At 44.9% G+C, this 21534-nt stretch overlaps 1 protein-coding gene and 1 long non-coding RNA gene across 2 annotated transcripts in view; one reads left to right on the top strand and one right to left on the bottom strand.

Annotated features, from left to right (window-relative positions):
* Positions 1–21534, bottom strand: part of LOC119857534 (NACHT, LRR and PYD domains-containing protein 3-like) — a 133827-nt gene that overhangs the window by 68086 nt on the left and 44207 nt on the right. The window lies entirely within an intron of this gene.
* Positions 4299–14952, top strand: LOC122460666. Its single transcript, XR_006282120.1, has 3 exons — positions 4299–4451; positions 5368–5538; positions 12692–14952. It is a non-coding gene; the product is annotated as an uncharacterized LOC122460666 (long non-coding RNA).

Genomic DNA, 21534 nt, shown 5'->3' with positions numbered 1-21534 from the left:
AATGCATGACCTTACACTTCTCACTATTAAATTTCATCCTGTTACTATTACTCCAATTTACAAGGTCATCCAGATCTTCCTGTATGATATTCTGGTCCTTCTCTGAATTGGCAATACCTCCTAGCTTCGTATCATCTGCAAACTTTATTAGCACACTCCCACTTTTTGTGCCAAGGTCAGTAATAAAAAGATTAAATAAGATTGGTCCCAAAACTGATCCCTGAGGAACTCCATTGGTAACCTTCCTACAGCCTGACAGTTCACCTTTCAGTATGACCTGCTGTAGTCTCCCCTTTAACCAATTCCTTATCCAACTTTCAATTTTTATATTAATCCCCATCTTTTCCAGTTTAACTAATAATTCCCCATGTGGCACCATATCAAATGCCTTACTGAAATCTAGGTAAATTAGATTCACTGTGTTTCCTTTGTCTAAAAAATCTGTTACTTTCTCAAAGAAGGAGATCAGGTTGGTTTGGCACGATCTACCTTTTGTAAAACCAAGTTGTATTTGTCCCATTTACCATTGACCTCAATGTCCTTAACTACTTTCTCCTTCAAAAATTTTTTCAGGACCTTGCATACTACAGATGTCAAACTAACAGGCCTGTAGTTACCCGGATCACGTTTTTTCCCTTTCTTAAAAATAGGAACTGTGTTAGCAATTCTACAGTCATACGGTACAGCCCCTGAGTTTACAGATTCATTAAAAATTCTTGCTAATGGGCTTGCAAGTTCATATGCCAGTTTGAGTTTCGCTTCTACCTCGGATATGGTAATATCTACCTCCATCTCTTCATTCCCGTTTGTCATGCTAACATTATCCCTAAGATCCTCGCATAATGACAGGTTTCAGAGTAAATCTCTCCTCTGTTTTTTCCACCAAATGCATCCGATGAAGTGAGCTGTAGCTCACGAAAGCTTATGCTCTAATAAATTTGTTAGTCTCTAAGGTGCCACAAGTACTCCTTTTCTTTTAGGTTTCAGAGTAGCAGCCATGTTAGTCTGTATTCGCAAAAAGAAAAGGAGTACTTGTGGCACCTTTATTATTTGTTAAATTTGTTAGTCTCTAAGGTGCCACAAGTACTCCTTTTCTTTTTCCTAAGATCCTCATTAGCCTCATTAAAGACTGAAGCAAAGTATTTGTTTAAATATTGGGCCATGCCTAGATAATCCTTAATCTCCACTCCATCCTCAGTATTCAGCAGTCCCACTTCTTCTTTCTTTGTTTTCTTCTTATTTATATGGCTATAGAACCTTTTACTATTGGTTTTAATTCCCTTTGCAAGGTTCAACTCTACTTGACTTTTAGCCTTTCTCACTTTATCCCTACATGTTCTGACCTCAATAAGGTAGCTTTCCTTGCTGATCCCTCCCATCTTCCACTCCCTGTATGCTTTCTGCTTCTTCTTAATCACCTCTCTGAAATGCTTGCTCATCCAGCTTGGTCTACAACTCCTGCCTATGAATTTTTTTCCCTTTCTTGGGATGCAGGCTTCCGATAGCTTCTGCAGCTTTGATTTAAAGTAATCCCAGGCCTCCTCTGCCTTTAGATCCATAAATTATTCAGTTCAATCCACTTCCCTAACTAATTTCCTTAGTTTTTGAAAGTTAGCCCTTTTGAAATCAAAAACCCTAGTCGCAGATTTATTTTTGTTTATCCTTCCATTCAGTTTGAACTGAATTAGCTCATGATCACTTGAACCAAGGTTGTCCCCTACAACCATTTCTTCTATGAGGTCCTCACTACTCACCAAAACCAAATCTAAAATGGCATTCCCTATTGTTGGTTCAGCAACTACTTGATGAAGGAATCCATCAGCTATCGCATCTAGGAAAATCTGAGCCCTGTTATTATTACTAGCATTTGTCCTCCAGTCTATATCTGAGAAGTTAGTCTCCCATGATCACACAGTTCCCATTATTATTTACTTTATTAAAAACATTAAAAAGGGCTCTATCCATATCCGAATTAGATCCCGGTGGTCTATAGCACACCCCAAGCACTATCACAGGGGAGGCTCCAGTAGTTTTCTTTCCCAATGTGATTTTTGCCCAGACTGACTCTGTCTTATCCATTCAATCGCTTCTTATTTCTTTACATTCTACCTCATCATTGATATACAATGCTACTCCACCACCTTTACCTTTATTTCTGTCTTTCCTAAACAGCAAATATCCTTCAATACCCATAGTCCAGTCATGACTACTATTCCACCATGTTTCTGTTATCCCTATAATATCTGGTTTCACTTCCTGCACCAGTAGCTCTAGTTCCTCCATTTTGTTACCTAGGCTCCTTGCATTGGTGTACAAGCATCTGAATTTTTGCTGTTTGGCCTCACTCACATTCTTTACCTGATTAGGCGCGGTCATTCTACAGCCAGTATCACCTATTAGACTGGTATCCACACTGCCCTTCCTCCTTATGTCCATTCTCCTACCCACGGCTGTATCCTTTCTTACTTCGTTGTCTTCCCTCTCAATGTTAAAATCCGGCGTGGAGATTACCTGGACATCTCCCAACCATCTCCCCCAAACTCCTAGTTTAAAGCTCTCTTAATCAGTTGTGCCAGCCTCCATTCTAGAAGTCTATTTCCTTCCCTACTCAGATGAAGTCCATCCCGAGAGAACAGTCCTCTGTCCATCAATGCCTCCCAGTGGCCATACATCCCAAAGCCCTCCTTATAGCACCACTGCCTGAGCCATCTGTTGATAGTCATAATCCTTGCCCTTCTTTAGGAACAGGCAGAATCCCACTGAAGATCACCTGAGCCTCGATTTCCTTAAGTGTCTTCCCCAGCCTGCCATAGTCTCCCTTGATACGTTCCAGCAAGAATCTATCGGTATCATTTGTTCCCACATGAAGGATGATCAGTGGATTCTTTCCTGCTCCCTTTAGGATCCTCTTCAACCTCAGGTCCACATCCTGTATCTCAGCACCCGGTAGACAGCACACCCTTCTATTCTCTGGATCAGCTCTGGTTACAGGCCTCTCTATTCTTCTCAGTAAGGAGTCCCCGATCACATAGACCTGCCTTTTCCTGGTGACAGTGCGATTCTCTGGTCTATCCCCTGTTCCCTCTGGCTGCAAGTCCTTTCCATTCCTATTCTCCCTTGTAATCCTCTGCAACCCATCCTATATCCTCCTGGGGCTCATATTTGGTATTGTCTCCATTGACTCTTCCCCTTTTCCTACAGGACTAGCTGTTCTTCTCTTCTTCCTTGCCCTTCCACCTTCAGTGACTACCTGCTGTACCCCTTTTTATTTTCCAACTCTGCAAACCTGTTCTTGAGCTCTATTTCTCCTTCACTAGCCTGTCTTTTCCTCTGCTTGGTTCTCTTAGTCACATGCTTCCACTGTCCATTTTCTTCACCCAGCAGTCTCCTCTCAGAGTTCTTTGGTCCTGCTTCCATCTGCAAATCTGAGCTTTTCCCTTCAGCTGCCTCATGTCTTTGCTCCATAATCAGCTCAAACCCCCTTCTAAACTCAGCCAGACTTTCCACCTGCATCTCCAATCCTCGGATCTTTTCTTCCATCAGCTCTGTCAGATGGCACTTCATGCTGATGAAAATCTTTCCAGGTGGCCCCTCCAGGATCATGTACATACCGCAGCTTCCACATCCCGTCATCCTCATTGTGTCCTCCACTGCTTGGGTCACTCCCACTGCTGCCTCTGTATCTGTCATAGCCTTCCCACCTAAATCCTGTTAGTCTAGGAAACACAAACCACACCAAATCACCACCCCCCACAGCAAAACCAAACCCCCAACGAGCACCACAACGCAAACGCCCCTTTCAAACTCCCCCTCAGACTCTCCTGTTTACAGCTCTGTGTGCTGGCTTCTGTGCCGCTGCAGCTGTCTGTGCCCCTCAACTTTCTACTCAACTTCACCCTCTTCTGTCCTGTGCAAGGTCAAAAGGGAGACCTCGCCACAAGACACACCTAATTGGACATGCAGTGTCCAAAGCTGCCAATCATGCACAGAATGTGAAGTCATATTATTGGATGATCATCCAATTTCTGTATTTTTGTGGGACTCTATGTGAAATATTCTGAAAATCTTCTTGCACTGTGTACAAATACAATTTGAGTCAGGAACTCATCACATACATTATTTTAATAATTAAAATGCATTGGGTGACATACAGACACGCTTTATAGATAGTGAAACTACCAAGTTACCAGAAAGAAGGACGTGTCACTGCACTAAGTGAAGTGAATATTGACTCCTTTATGGAAGGAGATGGTTATTGTTCTTTCTGTTCCCTTTGCAGGTTGTGGCAGTGCCATCTCACAGCTGCTTGCTGTGAGGATCTCTCTACTGCTCTCAGTTCAAACCAGTCCCGGACTGAGCTGGAGCTGAGTGGGAATAAACTGGGAGATTCAGGAATTTAAAATTCTGTGTAAAGGACTGAAACATCCCAGCTGTAAACTGCAGAAATTAGTGTAAGTCATTGCTGGGTTCCTTGATAGTTTCCTTGTTAGACCAGCCTTTGCAAAAGTCCTGTCTAATTTTGCACTGATAATATTTTGAGGTCCTATTTTCACTTATGAAAATTTGCAGGAGCAATTGGATATGCATTTTCAGGAGCAACTGGATATACAATTACTAAATTGTGTGCACAGTTATTTGGGCAGGTAAATGTGGGTTTTGTACATTTAATCTTATGGTGTACACAAACATTCATAACAGCCATGAGAAAATCTATTTTCTGCACGACACTGTACAGCACTTTCCCAGTGTAAGGGCCATTTCTCCCAGAAGTGTTAACTTTACATCTACATGCATTTTTGTGCTCTCATATGAAAAAGGTCAAGGGTCATAGAAAGAGTTGATTTCTTCTGATAATGAACAAGGAACCTTATTAGAATAAGGAAAACACTGTTATCCCAAAAGTTATTCTCTCCCCTTCATTCTCGAGCTTCTGCCTGGAGCCTGCCCTCACTCCTCAGACCTGGCTTCATTCCTCAAATTTAAAGAAACAATGCACTCGCACAAGCACTGGAGTGGGAGTTTTGGGCTTCCTTTTAAGTTTTGAATTTAGTTTTTGACAACAAAGGAAAGTGTATTCCCACTATCCCTCCCTCAGACTTGCCTCATTCTCAAAAATAGCATTTGTTTGTTTTATCTCAAACTTCAAGAAGACATTCACACTTAGGCAATAGTGAGCAGAACTGGAATATTTCAGCCAAAGGTAAGTTTGAGAAAGTCCTGAGGGACTGAATCATGGCACCAGAGGGGAAATGCTGAAGCAGCCTGAACTGTAGATGTCGCCAGTGCTTCAGTACACTGGTGAATGAATTAAATGGAGTGAAATGGTCAGTTCCTCTCTGTTCACTCTGCCTGTCTCCATCTCTGCAGGGTTTGGGATTGCCATCTGACTGATGATTGCTGTGAAGATCTCTCCTCTCTGCTCAGCACAAACTGGTCCCTGAGAGAGTTGAACCTGAGTGGTAATAAGCTGAGTTATTCAGGAGTGAAGCTTCTGTGTGAAGGACTGAAACACCCAAACTGCAAGTTAGAGAAGCTCGAGTAAGTGACTTCTGCTTTCTGTATCAAAAGAATCCGTCACAGTGTGTGCTGGGCTTCCAGTCACCTAGCTGTGTATGGACTGCATGGACCAATGAGGGGAATTGGGCTGATCTGTATGGGCTGAGGGTGGAAGTGTGTTCTGTGCCTCCAGGAGGCGCTGCACACACAAGTGCAACCCAGGGAAGGGGGTCTAAAGTGGCTTTAAGTGGCTTTTGTGCCATTTTGACTCCAGGCTGGTCAAGGCAGTGTAACTTAGGCAATCTGCCTCCTCCCACCTCCTACCTCCTACCTCCTCTGGGGCTTGACAAAGCAGCCAGAGACTGTCCAGCACAATGCTAGTACTGGGGGAATTCCCCACTCCCTGCTAGCTAAGGGGTTGTAACTGCCCTGCCCTGTATGCTGCTGCAGCAGTGTGCAGGAGCTGTAGAAGGAGGGAGAATTCTCCCCAGTGTGTGTTTCTCACGAGATGTAAGATTTTTCAGGGCATGGAGAGTATCTCCCCAAGTGTTTGTACAGCAGCTTGTAGAGCTGGTTTGGAATTTCCCACTGATATATTTTTTGATAGAAAATGTGGTTTTCTCCTAAGTGAAATTTTGTATGGGAAAATGTTGATTTTTGTGAAGCTCTTTCAGCTTTTTTTTTTGTTACGAAAATCAATTTGAAACATTTCATTTCAGGTCAGGTGTCTGCCTGAACTGCAGCAGTGCCCCATGGGAATTGTAGTTTGGGTCCCTCATTCCCCATCCCCCACATTCTCACTTATGGGCTGCATTCTCCTTCCAGCATTCATCTCCCAGGATGGGCCTGCACTACAGAGCTCAGGCACAGGAAGAGACTGTGGTGCATCACGGGAGACAGTCTGGCCAGGGAGTGAGGTGAATGGAGGCAGCAGGGATCCCGAGAGACACAGTAGCAGCTCTGGCAGGCACATTCAGCAATGTCAGCCTGAGCTGATACAGAATGTTTTGATGTAGTGATGTTGATATATTTCATACAGATGGAAAATGGACCAAAACTTCTAAACATTCCCAAATCAATTTTTTTCTGAATATTTTGTTTGTGAAAAGATTTAATATTTCAACCTCTTCAATTTAGGATCTGAAAAAAAAGTCAAAATAGTGGAATTTCCCAAAAGATGGAAATGCCATGTTTGATAAGCTGCAGTGACTGGCATTCCTTGATCACAAAGTAAGATTTGAGGAGTTTTTTATTATTTTAGTCAAGCACCTGTGGAAAGCCCAGTGGGCAAGTTCACAGCTTGACAAGTAGACAGCAGCAGAACTGTTGAAATTTTTTTTGTCAAAAGTTCATTTGACAGAAAATTGAGGTTAGAACTAAATGAAAAATTGCACATGAAATATCTGCTTTCCTCTCAAATTTTCAGTCCTTTTCAGAAAACGGAACACTCAATATTCAAAAATTTTCAGCTGAAAACTAAAACATTTTTGTTTTTTCAGGATTGCCCCCCAACTAAAAGTTGAACATTTTGGGGGTGAGGGGGATGGAGGGAGGGAAACATTTTCTAACCAGTTCTAGTTGAAATGTTCTCAGCCAAAATATAGAATTTTGGTCAATTTTTGGCTAGTGAACCCTTTACAAAACAATTACCCCCCTCCCCATCTGGATTTCTAAAATATTCACCAAATAATACAAAGACGCAATTGGATTATCCTCCCCTGGTCCACCATTGTGAACTGCACATAGTAGCAATGTTATTTCCTTCCTAACACCAGACCAATCAGTCATTGCTAAATCTATTACGAACACATGCATGGCTATCCATCATATCTGATGATGATGTCACAGCATTGCACGTATACTCATGTGGCTGTATAGTCTGACCTATGAGGAGCAAGACCACAAACATGTCACACATAAACATGCAGGCTCCCATGGAAGACTTTGCATGATGCCTGGCCCTTTTTTTCAATCAGTTTTTCTTGTCTGTCTCTTCCTCAAACTGGTCACAACTGTTATTGACAGTAGCTCTCCATTCATGTGGGTCCTTGGCTACGTCTTCAAAGTTATTACTGTTTATGCCACATAAGGTAGATTCTGCTTACGGGTGTCTTTGAAACATTTTCTTTGACTTTCCCTCCTGAGCTTTCTGATTTTTCAGCTCACCATGGAAAACTTTCTTTGGGAGTCTGTTGTTGCCCATTCTGATAACACAACTTGTCCATCTAAGCTGAGTTTGGATGATCACTGCCTCAGTGCTGCTTTTTGCTTTTTCAGGGATGTTAATGTTTGAGACTTTGTCTTGCCAGTTGATTTTCTGAATAGAGTGTAGAGAGCACATGTGGAATTTTTTAAGTTGCATACTGTGTCTGTTGTAAGCTGCCCAGGTTTCACTCCCATATGAATATTGTGACCAGGGTCGGGCCAGATGGCTACAGGAGAGTAATAGAAGGCAGATATATTAGCCCCAGGTTAAGTAGGTCCCTTTCCCTGGGTAAGGTAACAGGGAAGGTTCCAGAACAATCAGGAACCTTCTGGAGACAATTAAGACAGACAGGCTGATTAGAACACTTGCAGCCAATCAAGAAGCTGCTAGAATCAATTAAGGCAGGCTAATCAGGGCACCTGGGTTTAAAAAGGAGCTCACTTCAGTTTGTGGTGCGCATGTAAGGAGCTGGGAGCAAGAGGCTCTAGGAGCTGAGAGTGAGAACGCATACTGTTGGAGGACTGAGGAGTACAAGCATTATCAGACACCAGGAGGAAGATCCTATGGGGAGGATAAAGAAGATGCTGGGAGGAGGCCATGGGAAGTTGTAGCTGTCGCACAGCTGTTCCAGGAGGCATTCTAGATAGCTGCATTCCACAGGGCCCTGGACTGGAACCCAGAGTAGAGGGCGGGCCCAGGTTCCCCCCAAACCTCCCAACTCCTTGTTAGACACAGGAGGAGTTGACCTGGACTGTGGGTTCATGAAAACGGCCAAACTGAGGGCTGCTGTGAATGTCCGAGGAGAGGAAATCCGCCAATAAGCACAAGACCTACCAAGGTAGAGGAGGAACTTTGTCACTATATATATATACATATATATATATATATATATATATATATATATATATATATATATATATATATATATATATATATATATATATATATGGAACTAATTATATATGTAAAATCAGTTGTATTGACTGTTTGATGGTGTGCTGGTTGAGCATCCAATGGCAAAGTCTAAAAGCCTGACTTGCCTTCCATATTCTATCTCATATTTCTTAATCCAGGGAACCATCGTTTGAGATGGTGCTACCCAAGCATGTACAGTGATCGATGCTTGTTAGTTCTGTACCATCAATTGTGATGTTTGGCTCAGGAGTAGTAGTAGTAGTTGATGGAGCTGATTGAAAGAGGACTTCAATTTTTTCCAGGATGATGGTGAGTCCAAACTGTTTAGTTTCTGAAGATTGAACTGTTGTTGCTCTGACGCTGTCAAGGCTGCTAAGCTGTTACAGCTGCTCAGTGTGTCTGTGCTTTGAGGTCCAGTGTGATCAGCACTAGCAGAGAGTGCAGCCTGCTGATTCAGCAGACCTCAATGTTACTCAGAGAGAAGGCATGGTTGGGTGACAAAGGCACTTGGCCAGGTTTATTGCCCTCAAGACACAATCCTAACAACTTGCACAACGAGTGTCCCATGGCAAGGAGCGGCTCAGACAGCAGTGGGAGTCTCTGCTGTCCCCTAGGTCACACAAAGGGTTAAGGTGAGGTACCCTGACATTTATAGACTGAGACATTTATAGACTGGAATAGAAAACTTATGTACCACCTTACGTGTTTCATGACATGTTTGTTCCCTCTTGTGCCTTATTCTGGATATCTCGGACAAAACGTCCCTATTCATTATTCAGTTAAACCATCTTATCTTGTGCTAGATTGGGGTGTATTTGTACTAGCCTTCTGGAATATATTTACATAAATATCTAGTGTCTAATGCTTCTTAGAAGTATCTATATTTTAGCAATGCTAGCAGCAACTTGAACAATTTCATGTACTGGACGGTGAACTCGTAAGCATCTGCTTTCTTACATGGCCTGATGTTGGTTCACAGCCTCTGGTTCAGACCTCAGATCTTGCACCCAGGCTCTCTTTTTTTCTCTCTGCTACAGTTGCCTCTGAGAATCTATCAAGGATAATCTGTAGGTCACATTTAACTATGACTAAATAGAGCACAATCATCTGCAAAAAGGGCTTCATGTTTGAGTTTCTCAAGAACTTTCTCTTTGCAGTAAGCCTTTGGATATTGGAAAGTTTTCCATCAATTCTGTATTTTGTGTAGATGCCCTTTTGAAGGTTATCGGTTGCATAACTCAGAATGGCTGGAAAGAAGAGACCAAAAGGGGCTGGTGCCAGCTTGCAGTCTTTTTTTCATCCCATTAGATATGGGAAATGGTTTAGAGAAGCCACCATCTGAGAACACTTGACCAGTCATATCTTAGTGGAATTGACATATGAGGATAATGAATTTGGTGGGGCAGCCAAAATTTTCTAGAATTTTCCAGAGGCTATTTCTCATCAGTTTCAAACTTTTTTAAAAGATCAGTGATGACAGCATACAATTCCATGTTTTGTTGAATGCATTTTTCTGGAATCTGTCTCACAAAAGTAAATCATGTCTGTGGTGCTCCAACCTGATCTAAATTCACATTGGGTCTCTGGTAGCAACTTCTCTGATACTATTTTGACAAACCAATTGAGCAAAATGTGGACTAGGATTTTACCATCTACTGATAGCAGGGAGATACCTTCATAATTACCACAGTCAGATTTGTTCCCTTCGTTTTTGCATACTGTAACTATGACATATTTGAAGTCCTGAGGAATTTCCTTGGCTTCCCAGAGATCCTTAATGATTTTGTGTAGAAACACAGGAGTATGTGGTGTTTCCCGGATACCATTTGAAGGCTTTGGCTTGTGCCCCTGGCTGTCTGCGTGGTACATAAAATTACATTTCTACATTTAATACTGATTATGGGGAATGGTTCTGGGCCCATTGCTGGAAGACCTTGGTCAGCACCTCCTGATCTGCCTCTACTGATTGCTGATGGGCTTCCAGGACCTCCTGATAGACATGCACCATATCATGCTTCACTCGCTTCAGGCTTAAAGGGCTTAAAACTGCCCAGGAGAGGGCTGTGGCTGGGAGCAAGCAGTTCCCAGGCTGATTGGGGAACAGGCTCTGCTGTGGCCACGCCCCAATCAGGGCTCAGATGGCCCTTATAAGAGGGCAGTGGGTCAGAAGCAGAGAGAGTCTCCTCTAGGTGTTGAGAGAGATGGGCCTGGCTGCTGGGGAACATAGCAGAATATCTGAGGTGAAGCTGGGCTGGGGAAGGCCAGAGGAGCTGGGAGGCTCCAGACTGGAAAAGCCCCAAGCTGCAGGCCTGGCAGACGGCCTAAAAAAGGGTACTGGGGTTGCAGGGGGCAGCCCATGGGTAGGCAGAGGCAGCAGGTCCAAACTCCCCTTGCCTGTGATGATTGGCTTATACACTGCAGTCCACCCTAGTGTGTAGGGGCTCAATGGTGACTGGCAGTAGCCAAAGACTGAGCCGAGGTGGGGATAGTGGGTGGGGGTTCCCCAGGGAGGGAGACCCAGAGACTGTGGGTGTACTGCCAGGGGGCAACACCCTGGGTAAAAGGGGCACTGGGGTCTGGGAGGGACCCGGGGGGCCAGCGGCAAGCAGGACACCAGCCTGCAGAGGGCGCTCCAGAGGTTGGAAGAGCTAATTCCCTGAGAGACCAGCAGGCGGCACAGCAGGGGTGAGTCCCGCCCCATGACAAGCCCTCATCTCCATCTCCTTGTTAAAGCCATGGGGGCTGCTATATGAGTTACTTCACTGCAGTGTTGCTTGTCCCTCCAGCAGCCCCCTGGGGAAGAGACTTTCCTCACAGGCCCCTCCCCGCTCTCTCTGTCTCTCCCCTTGCATCCCTTCAACCTCAGGGATATGTGCCACTCCTCTCTGGGCCCTCTCCCCCTTATTCTCCCCAGTTCTCCCCCATGAATCCACAGTTGCTCTATCTGTGTTGTTCTTCATAGTTCCATGACTCCTTGTGCTGCTGTGCTTGTCCAGTGTGTTTTGGGCCTTGGTAATCAGTGTGCAGTGGGGTCTCGGGGTATGGTGGCTCTTGTCTGAACTAATGCCTGGCCAGGAGGTGAGGGTGTGAATTTGAACCTTCTGAGATAGTTGCATGTCTCTTGTGATGAGAACAGCGCCTGTCTGGGAACATGGGACCCCTGCTAGGGCTTTAAAAATTCAGAATGAGCAGCTGAGCCCTTAACCACACCCTGTTCTCTCCTTTTGTTCCATACTCCCACCAGACCCCGATGTATGACTAATGTCCCCCACTTCTTTTAAATAACACTCTGAGCTTCCAGAGCAGCAAAAAGGAAACCCTTGTAGCTGCCCAGCCTGCCAGATTTGGCTGAACAGGCTTTTGAAAATTTAATCTCTTAGTGCTTCCGTTACCGCATCTGTCAAATGGGGTTACCTTTGAGCTACCTCACAGGTGTGATCTGAGGCTAAATTCATTAATGTTTGTACAGTAAATCCAGAGCCTTAAATGGAAAATCAAAGCAGTGGTTTGATTCTTCCCAAACACACCAAAGGTCTTTCCAAGACCTTCCCACTCCAGGATAGACATTCCTCCTGTCAGCCCCTGCATATTCACTCTCCACAGTGGTCCAGCTCCCTGCTTCAGTGAACAACTTACATCTCCTCTTCCTTTCCAGTTTGGTTAAATATAATCAGCTACATGACGTGTGTTGGATGGGATTTAAGATGTCTGCAGACAAAACTCCACAGTAATGTGTGGTTTGAGATATTCCTGGCTGAACTGCCCAGTTGTCTGAGATATAACATGTTACTCTCTGATGCTGTTAGACACACATCGACCTGATATGGAGGGTGCATGGGATGGGAGGGGTTAGGAGGGCAGAATTAGTATTGTTGGAGGACCTTATTTTTGCAATTCTATACTTTCCAAAACTGTATTTTCTTATTGTAACTTTAACACTGACTTTCCTGACATCTGTGCTTTTAAAATTTCAATGCTCCATTAAGATTCATTTCCATTAAATTCTTGATAAATATTTACTAATTTGACTTTAGGTTTATAGTTTTTTGCCATTGTTCATTTTTGTTTTCACAGCTTGTCTGAAAGCCATATAGATGAAAAGACAAGCAAAGAGTTGCAAGTTTTTCAGAAGATAAAACCTGGTGTCATGCTTGTAGTTTAGGCAGCATCCAGCCATCAGAGTCCGGGTACAACGCAAGCAGGATGTCTTTTCTTCTGTAGACTAAAGACTCGGAGTACAGAAATGGTGTGAAATATTTTTGTGATTCACTGGCTGCAGGTTGGACTTATTCTGCTGTTAAGAATTGCTACATATTGTCTTCTCTGGCTGATGAATATTTAAGTATCTGAAATGCAAGGCCGCATAGAGAATTAACAAGTCTTCAGACAGTTTTTGACTCCTGTGATGCTGAGCCAGAAAGGGTTAAGCAATTAGCAGGGTAAATGATCCATATTCTACCTTTGAAGACATATATTAGGGAAATATGTAAATGGTAATTAGGGCTATTCCTTACAAGTAGCTAGCAAAGCAATGTTAGATAGACTAGAGCTTTGAAATGTAAACTTGTATTGTTAAAGAACTGGATGAAGATAGCAATTGTAGTAGTCTGTTTACCTATATCTTGTTAGAGGTTAACAATGTAACCAAACTGTTCCTGTCTAGGGCTGTATTCTGTTAATTTAGGGATCAAAAGGAAATATTCATATTTAGATAAAACTTGGGTGAAATAATGTCATTGTCTACAAGTCTCTTTAACATTTGTGATAAACTGCTTGATGGATAATTACCTTATGTTAATCCATGTAGTTAGGAGTTTCCACAGTGCTGATATTGGAAGTGATCATGACCTTGTGATGCTAAACTTCCAGCTGCAGCTAAAGAAAATTGTCAAGCCAAAGTTCACAAAAATCAAGTTGGGCTTAGAAAGACTCAGAGACTGAAGCATTGAAGAGTCATTCCAAGCAATGATCAGCAGAAAATTTGCCCCGCTGCTTGCTCTAGAAGAAGACGTAGAGACAATGACCAACTATTTTAACATGGTAATTAATGAGGCAGCAATGGACATCCTTGGGAAATGCCATAAGAAGACAAAACCTTGGGACACAAATGAAATAATGCAAATGTGTTATATTAGAAGAGAACTCAAAGAGACAAGAACAGCACTGAGGGATTTGATAAATACAGAGCGATTGGCAGAAAGATCAAGAAAGGAATGAAGGTGGCCAGGGAGATATGGATCGAAAAGCAATGCACTAAAATTGAAGAGTGTATCAATAATAAAAATAGTAAATGAGCCTTCCAGATTGTAAAAGATCTGATGAAGGAAAGATGGACCAAAGCTAATGCAATTCAAGACAAAGAAGGGAACAGTCTTACAGAAGAAAGCGACATCATCAATAGGTGGACAAACGACTGCTCTGATCTATACAACTACCAGACAAATGGAGATCCTAGTGTCCTAGACAGCCCAGATTCTACAGAGGAGGATGTCTTTCCAATAATGCATGAAGAAGTGGAGACAGCTGTGAAATCGCTCAAGAACGGAAAGGCTACAGGTATTGACAACATCCTAGTTGAACTGATAAAATTCGGAGGAGAAATAGTAATAGATATGCTCATCAAGATCTGGCTGACTGGTGAGTGGCCCTCCACATGGACACTGTCACTAATCATCACTCTGCCAAAGAAAGGCAACCTGCAATTGTGTCAAAATTACTAGACCGTAAGCTTAATTAGCCATCCCAGTAAAGTGATGTTGAAAGTCAGATCAAACAGATTGAAGCCACAAGCAGAGAATATCATCGCTGAAGAACACGCTGGCTTTTGTGCTGGAAGAAGTACCACAGAATAGATTTTTCAACCTTCGTGTTTTATGTGAGAAGTATGTACAACACTAGCAGGACGCCTGCCACGTCTTTGTTGATTTCAAGAAGGCGTTTGACAGAGTATGGCACGAAGCTCTCTGGGCAACCATGAAGAAGTACAATGTTAGTCGAAAGCTGATTACCATTAAACAACTGTATGCCAAGGCCAGCAGTGCAATTCTCGTCAATGGCACAATAGGAGAGTAGTTTCACACCACCGTTGGAGTCCGGCAAGGCTGCCTTCTTTTGCCTACACTGTTCAACATCTACTTGGAGCGCATAATGACTGATGCCCTAAAAGATCACATATGCACAGTCAGCACTGGGGGGTGAACCATCTCAAATCTTTGGTTCGCTGATGACATTGATGGCCTGGCAGGTAGCAAAGATGAACTTGCCAGCCTTGTGAAACAATTGGATGAAACCTCCGCAAAATGTGGCATGGAAATCAGTGCAGAGAAAACCAAGACAATGACAAACAAATGTGATGGGATCAGCTCATATATCACTGTCCGTGGACAAGAGCTGGAGACAGTGAAGTGGCTCAAGTGTTTGGGGGCAATCATCACTGATTAAGGATCAAAGGCAGAAATTCTGGCAAGAACTGCTCAAACAACAGCAGCAGTGGCAAAGCTAAAGCCAACTTGGAAGAACAAGAACATCTCCCTGGAATCCAAACTGAAACTGCTGCATGCACTGGCCATCTCCATTTTTCTGAATGTGTGCGAGATGTGGACCTTTATGGCAGAACTTTAATGGAAAATACAGGCAGTAGAGATGAGATACTTCTGTAAAATCCTGGGCATTTCCTACTTTGCCCATGTCACTAATGAACAGGTCCGCAACATCATCACTCAATGTGCTGGGTCATTTGAAGATCTCCTGACAACTGTGAAGAAGCGCAAGCTGAAATGGTATGGCAATGTAACAAAACCATTTGGTCTATCCAAGGTCATCCTCCAAGGGACATTACAGGTGAAGAAAAGAAGTAGATAGAAAGAGATGAACTGACAACATAAAGAATAGACAGGAATGGACTTCACAGAGACTCAAGCACTGACACAATTGTCAGGAGTGGAGACAATTGGTTGATTGCTCATCTGTGATGGTGCCCCAATGACCAATGTGGTTATGGGAGTGATGATGATGAATCCATGCAGTTAATTACTGGTGATATTTAGGAAAGAGAAGATTACTTCAAAAGCCTATTATTCACCTGAGGACTCCATGCTGTGAAGTGAAGGTCTAAAACTGTATAAAGGATTCTTGGGTCCTGATTATCTCAGATCTGCTTGAGCTTTATTCAGGGAAAACTTGACTCATAAGACTGAAATCTCCAATCCCATCAGTATCACCCTGGATATGAACACTGGACTATAACCTATGGACTAATTCTGAAAGAACTATATGCAACTCCAAAGTTCACCATCTCTACTATTAAACTGATCTCAGAACTGTACTCATGTCTGTATTGTGATAAAGTTCCTCCTCTATCTTGGTGGATCCTGCGTTTATTGGCAGATTTTGCTTGCCTCAGAGATTCACAGTAGCCCTCAGTTTGGCCACTTTCATGGCTCAAATCTGCCATTCACTCAGATAACCTCATCACTGGCCAGCATGGGGGAAAAAAGAATAAGAACAATCCCCACAGTTTCTGCTGATCCACCATTGGGTTGGGGAACAGCTCAGAGAACTTCCCCTCTGGTGGAAGCTCCTGTGTTGGGTCAGGAGTTGGGAGGTTTGTGGGGGAACCCGGGCCCGCCCTCTACCTCAGGTTCCTGCCCAGGGCCCTGTGGACTGCAGCTGTATAGAGTGCCTTCTGGCACAGCTGCGCGACAGCTACAATTCCCTGGGCTATTTCCCCATGGCCTCCTCCCAACACTTTCTTTGTCCTCACCACAGGACCTTCCTCATGATGTCTGTTAATGCTTGTACTCCTCAGTCCTCCAGCAGCACGTCCTCTCACTCCCAGCTCCTTACGCGCATACCTCACTAACTGGAGTGACAGCCTTTTTAAACCAGGTGTCCTGATTAGCCTTAATTAATTCTAGCAGTTTACCAATTGGCTACAGGTGTCCTAATTAACCTGCCTGCCTTAATTAGTTCTAGAAAGTTCCTGAGTGTTCTGGAATAGTCCCTGTTATCTTACCTAGGGAAAAGGGACCTGCTTAACCTGGAACTAATGTATCTACCTTCGACCACTCTCTTGTACTCCCCGGATTCGACCGATCCTAACGCTTGCAGAGTGCTCTGGGAGGAGCTCCCTATGGTCAACGCAGGCGACCGAGACTGGCTAGAGTTGCCTCTCACTCTGGCCGAGTTCTTGGAAGCCCTCCGTCGCATGCCCACCAATAAATCTCCAGGCATGGAGGGGCTGACCGTGGAGTTTTACCGCGTGTTCTGGGACATCCTAGTCACCATCTGGGCCGAGTCTTTGCAGAGCGGTGTCCTCCCTCTTTCATGCAGGCGATCTGTGCTCACCTTATTGCTGAAGAAGATTTATGAAATTGGCGTCCCGTCTCACTCCTCAGCACGGACTACAAAGTCGTGGCAAAAGTAATCTCGCTGCGGCTAGGGTCCGTGCTGGTGGATGTGGTCCACCCAGAACAGACCTACACCATCCTAGGCCGCAGCATCTTTGACAACCTATATCTGATCCGGGACCTTTTGGAACTAGGGTGTAGAGATGGTCTGTCATTCGTCCTCCTGTCCTTGGATCAGGAGAAGGCATTCGACAGGGTGGATCACGGGTATCTCCTGAGCACTTTGCAAGCATTTGGCTTTGGACTCTAGTTTGTGGGTTTTCTCTGGGTGCTGTACGCGTCTGCAGAGTGTCTGGTCAGGCTCAACTGGACCCTGACCGAATCGGTCAGCTTCGGGCGAGGAGTATGGCATGGGTGCCCCCTCTCGGGCCAGCTATACGCTCTGGCGATCAAGCCCTTCCTCTGTCTCTTCCACAGGAGGCTGACAGGGTTAGTGCTGCGGGAGCTGGAGCTGAGGCTGGTTCTGTTGGCATATGCCACCAATGTGCTCCTCGTGGTCCAGGACCCGGGTGACATGGTGGAGGCTTGCCAGGCCATCTATTTGGCAGCCTCCTCCGCGTGGGTCAACTGGGTCAAGAGCTCTGGACTGGTGGTCAGGGATGGCTGGCAGGCGAGCTCCCTCCCACACGTGCTTCAGGCCATCCGGTGAAGCGCGGGTCCGCTGCTCTATCTCAGCATTTACCTTTCTGCCACGCATCCCTCTCCACCGGAGAACTGGCACAATTTAGAGGGCGAGATGATAGAGCAGTTCCAGAAATGGATAGGACTACTCCGGTGCCTCTCCCTTCGAGGGAGAGCACAGGTGCTTAATCAACTAGTCCTGTCCATGCTCTGGTACCGGCTGAACACCTTGGTCTTGGCCCTGGGTTTCCTGGCCAACATCCGGACGTCGATTCTGGAGTTCTTTTGGTCAGGACTGCACTGGGTCCCTGCAGGGGTTCTCCATCTACCCCTGGAGGAGGGAGGGCAAAGCCTGAAGTGTCTGCACACTCAGGTCCATGTCTTCCGCTTCCAGGCCCTGTAGAGGCTCCTTTATGGTGCAGGTAGTCTGGCGTGGAGCACACTGGCGCACGCCTTCCTGCACTGCTTCCGAGGGCTCCGATACGACCGGCAGCTCCTTTATCTCCATCCAAGAGGTCTTCCACGAGACCTCTCTGGGCTGCCAGTCTTCTACCAAGACCTCCTCCAGACCTGGAAACTGCTTTCAATGACCAGGTCCGTGGCGGCCAACGAAGGGGCAGATCTCCTCGCGGAGCCCCTGCTACACAACCCCCAGCTTCGCGTGCAGGTGGCGGAGTCCCCCTTGGTGCACCAGAGGTTGGTCCTGGCAGAAGTCACAAGAGTCAGAGACCTCCTGGACTACGACCGGGGAGACTGGCGGGATCCCCTGATGCTCGCTCAGCGCATGGGGTTCTCCAGACTTCGTACTCCCCGGCGCGTACTTCAGGAGGTGAGAGCCGCTTTGCCGCCCACTGCTCAGGTTTACCTGCATAAAGGCATGCCCCGCCCCCCTCCACTCCAGGCCCACCAGACCTTTTCTTCAGGCCCCTGCCCCGTGGACCCAACCGACCCCCCTCCCGACCCCTTCACCGTGAGCTGGCTGCACGAGCTGCAGCCGATCTGTTTCCAGACCATGCCAAGGAAACATCTATACACACTTTTGTGCTCCATACCTTTTACATCCTCACCCTCGCGTCCCGCCCCGATACAAAATGGTGGGACCTCCTGCCACCTCTGAAGGGTGAGGAGCCCCGGTGGGCCAGCCTATACTCCACCTTGGTCCTGAGGCCTGCCAGGGATATCAGTTGGCGGCTCCTTCATGGAGCCATGAGCATGGGCATGTACTTGGTGTGGTTCACCCCTATCCCAGACACCTGCCTCTTTTGCGGCATGAGGGAAACCCTGGCACACGCATATTTGGTGTGTGCCAGGCTGCAGCCCCTTTTCCGGCTCCTCACCAATATTTTGTTATGTTTTTGGATGCACTTTTCCCCTCACCTTATTTATGCACTCCCTATCCATGGCCCCACAAAGTCACAGGATCTCCTGGTCAACCTCCTCCAGGCCCTGGCAAAAATGGCCCTCTATAAAACCAGAGTGAGGAGGTTGGCCGATGGAATCTCCTATGACTGTGGGGCCTATTTCCGATCCTCCGTCCATTCACGTATCCGGGCAGAGTTCCTCTGGGTGGCGTCCACTGACTCTCTTGATGCCTTTGAGGAGCAGTGGGCACTGTCCGGGGTTCTCTGCTCGGTGACCCCATCAGGTTCCCTTCGTTTGACCCTTTGACCACACTCCTGTCCCTGTTGTTTATTAGTTGTCCCCCATATTTATTTGGTGTCCAGGTCCTACGGATCCCCCTCTTAGGTGGGGGGGATCCTTTAGCAGTGGCCTGCCCACTTCCTGGATCCCAATAGGACCACTCTCTTGTAGCCATCTGGCCTGACCCTGTCACAGTATGTATAATGATCTTTTAACCAATACTCTCTCTTTTCTTTTTAAATAAATTTTAGTTTAATTAATAAAAATTGGTTGTAAGCGTGTGTTTGGGTAAGATCTGAAATATTCATTAACCTGAGAGGTAATGTGTTTGATCCTTTGAGGATTGGTAGAACGTTCATATTTGACTTAGCTGTGTGGGAGGAAGCCCTAAGGCTGGGTTGCTTTTAAAGGAACTTTTTTTTTGGGTTCTATGTAAACCAGTAAGGTATTGTGGAAGCTGTTTTGTGGATCTTGGTGGATCTAAGTATTGGAATAACCACCAGCTTTGGGGATTGTCTGCCCCATTCATTTTCCCTAATTGAGTATTCCTTTAACATGGCCCCCCTGGGACCCTGGTCACAACTCCCTTAATGGAATATTTATGGTGCAAGAGATTTGAAGTGGGAATTGATTTCTCTTTAAAGTTCGGTTGTCAAATGTTTGCCCTACGTGATGTATTTTTGTTGCTGAATAACATACACAAATTCTAGAGAATCTAAGCTTTTCTTTATTTACTTTGTAATAGTGACTTTCTTGGCCACATTTGTGAACAAAATTATCTATATGTGAAATGAGTTTTGCTCATGAGTGTTGCCTTGCTGAGTCTGCAGATGGTCTGAAGACTCTGGGAGGTATGATCTCTAATGCTAAATCCTGAATCTCCGTAATCTCCCTGAGGTATTAGTTCTAAATCCAGTGGTGACACGACAAAGTCAACATGAACTAATTCACTGCTGACTGTTTTAGGGGATGGAATGGGGAAGATGGTGGGAAGCAGGTCCATATGGGTGGGAGGATGGGAGTTAACAGGGAAGGAAATATAGAAGGAAAACCAGAAGAGACACACAGACAGCAAAGGGGGGAGATAAAGGGCAAAAATTATAACTAGTCCTAAAGGAGAGGAGATTTACCCATTAAGTGATACTGATTGTGGCATTAAGATACTGAACAAATAATAAACAGAACTTTTCATTTGTTGATGGTATTTCTACTTAAAGGCCACGTTTTACCCTTGAGCTCTGTGCCAACCTCCCATTGCCATCAGTGGGAGCTCTGCTGTGAATCAAAAGGCGTGTGGAGTCTGACATTTATTTCTTGATCCAAGGACCATAATTTAACAATGGAATTCAGCCCCTTCTAAAGAGTGAGTTTGATACACTCCATTGGTGTCAATGAGAGACAGAGTATGAAGGGTTAATTCCCCAGAGCCATAGGGAGTCTATGCTGATGTAAATCTATTAATACTGAAACTGAATCTCCGCTCTGTATAATGAGGACTCAATTTTTCAGGTAAAGCATCCCTTGCTGAAAGCCTTTCCTTTGGGAGAAATTCTAGCAAAAATTACCACAATGTCACTAAAATTCAGAGATGGGGATTTTTTTAAAAATGGGGAAGCTCACTGTTATGACCCTGAAGTCAAATATATGGATATTAAAATCCTTAAATTCATCATAGAAACTACTTAACCATATATAAGCAGGGTCTGCATGAGCTTTCCCCTGACATCTAGTGATGAGCTGGGGAAGAAGACTTCATGAACCAACCTTGTTTGCATAGACATGCCCACTCTGCCTAGGCACACAGCATGATGGGAATGCTTTGCCCAGATGAGGACTTTTATCTGTTGTTGGATCACAAGTCACTTTGTTATTGGGACAGGAGTTGTCAAGGTTCCTTCCCCAATCTGAACTCTAGGGTACAGATGTGGGGATCTGCATGAAAACCTCCTAAGCTTACTTTTAGGTTAGGTTAAAAGCTTAGGTTAAAACTTCCCCAAGGTACAAACTATTTTACCTTTTTCCCTTGGACTTCCACTGCCACCATCAAACGTCTCACTGGGTTTATTTTTGACAAAGCATTGTTTGGAACCGTCTTTCCCCCCAAAATCCTCAACAAAACCTTGCACCCCTCTGCCTGGAGAAGGCTTGATAAAAATCCTCACCAATTTGCATAGGTGACCACAGACCCAAACCCTTGGATCTTAAGAACAATGAAAAAAGCATTAAATTTCTTACAAGAAGAATTTT

Source organism: Dermochelys coriacea, chromosome 6 (assembly GCF_009764565.3).
Source record: "Dermochelys coriacea isolate rDerCor1 chromosome 6, rDerCor1.pri.v4, whole genome shotgun sequence".
NCBI classification, from domain to species: domain Eukaryota; kingdom Metazoa; phylum Chordata; order Testudines; family Dermochelyidae; genus Dermochelys; species Dermochelys coriacea.
Note: the sequence above shows the minus strand (reverse complement) of the source record. Positions and strands in the feature narration are given on the sequence as shown.